The sequence below is a fragment of the Gekko japonicus genome, unplaced genomic scaffold, assembly GCF_001447785.1.
Source record: "Gekko japonicus isolate JY-2015 unplaced genomic scaffold, Gekko_japonicus_V1.1 scaffold1815, whole genome shotgun sequence".
Classification (NCBI taxonomy): domain Eukaryota; kingdom Metazoa; phylum Chordata; class Lepidosauria; order Squamata; family Gekkonidae; genus Gekko; species Gekko japonicus.
The window spans coordinates 261,327-263,196 of NW_015170337.1; the positions used below are offsets into that span (position 1 = coordinate 261,327).

General features: G+C 45.5%; 1 non-coding gene across 1 annotated transcript; it reads left to right on the plus strand.

The window, feature by feature from the left end:
- Positions 1–698: 698 nt before the first annotated feature.
- On the plus strand, positions 699–770 carry TRNAV-AAC. Its single transcript has one exon. It is a non-coding gene; the product is annotated as a tRNA-Val (tRNA).
- Positions 771–1,870: the final 1,100 nt, after the last annotated feature.

Here is a 1,870-nt window from a genome sequence, read left to right on the forward strand (position 1 = left end):
CTGATATAAAAAGGCATACTGCCTCTGGTACTGGATGCTTTGTCCTAACCAAACAAGTACAAGTATAATCATTAAAATATTCTGCACTAAAAACAAGTTAAAAACAATTAAAATATCCCACACTTAAAAAATAAGGAATTGCTAAAAAGAATGAATTTCTTAAATATGGGAAATTGTCAACTCACATTGCTGATCTCCCAAACCTTTATTGATGCAGCCAACTGTAATGAATTCCTATGGATGCAAACAAAGAGTATGCCAAACACCACTGAAATGAACGTTTGTCGAAGATTAACTTCCATTTGTTTTATCTGGAGTGTGCACAGAAGTTCCCTCGATGGATTAACACAGAATAACAACAAGAACCACAACAGCAGAATTCCCCCATGTTTTATCAGAAAGCAACAACGAAAAGTAAGGCAGTCAAAAATCACATGGCTTCAGTGGAGGGCTGCTAAGATCCCAGTCGGGTCAGGGGATCTGGATGCAGTGTGACATCACTTTCAATCAAAAGCCAGAAGGGGCATAGGGTAGTTCTAGAAATCACCAGAACCTCTATGGTTTTACAGTAGAGTTTTCAGCAATTCCTAGACTTCCTATGTCAGTTCTGGTTTGTTTTTTGTTTTTACCAGAAGTAACATGATGCTGCAGCTGGCATCATAAGCTCCCCCCCCCAAATTCTTGCCCACAGGTGAGGAGGGGGCATGGCTCAGTGGTAGAGCATCTGCTTAACATGCAGAAGGTCCCAGGTTCAATCCCCGGCATCTCTAGTTAAAGGAACTGGCAGTAGTTGATGTGAAAGACCTCTGCTTGATGTCAGCTATGCTTCCATGGCAGGTGGGGGGGGGGCGATGTAGAGTCTATAGCTGTGCTGGAATCTTAACTTTCATTTTTCCTTGCCTCGTCTTATCTGCTAGCCTAAGCCTGTGACCTTGGTACCAGGCTGCTGATGCTCTAGCTGGGAACATAGTGTCAGGGTCCTTAGTCAGGTTACACAACACAGGGCTTCATGAGAAGATAACTGTTTATTGGTAAATCCAGTACTAGAGACACGTGTACAGCTTGTGTCAGGAATGGCCACCAATACTAGGGCCTCTGACTTATACTAGAATCAAACATCCCCCCGGTAAGCATGAGCCAATGGATACATCTCGCACGCGTAGGCAAAGCAAGTAGGCAAAGCAAAAGCCCTTAACTTTCCCAGCAAAGTAAAACTGCAGCTGGAGCATCTACAAGATCAAGCATAAGATAGCAAACCGTTGGTGAGCCAGGGAGAGCTGAGACAGAAAACGGGAGGGCACCCCTCCACATTCCAAACTTATGATAGGGCTACCTGACATCATGCCCCTCCCAACGCCCCCCCTCCAGGTTTCTCCGGAAAGTGGCTGTGGAACCATCGAAGGAGGTGGGGAGCACAAACATGTTCCTCCGCCACCCATTCTTGGTGTTGAGGTCCAAAGTCCACCCATTCAATCAAATAAAACAGCTTATTACGTTTTAGCGTAGAGTCCAATATATCAGCAACTTCATAATGTGGTTCACCTTGCACCATCAAAGGAGGGGGACAGGCTCATTGAGGCCGCCACACGTTTGGCCCAGGGTCCCGGCAGAGGAGGCTGAAATGGAAAACGGAATGCAAATGTCGTAGATTTTTAGGCAAATCCAGTTCAACAGCCATGCCATTGATTTTCTGCTTTACTGGGAACAGCACCACAAACTTACACCCCAGCTTGCTCCTGGGTTGGAGTCCCTTAATGTTTTTGATTGACACATAGACTGATTCCCCAGGCTGGATGTCCCAGCCACTGCCAGACTGAATAGATGATACTGACTTTGATGGATCAATGGTCTGATTCAGCACAAGGCAGCT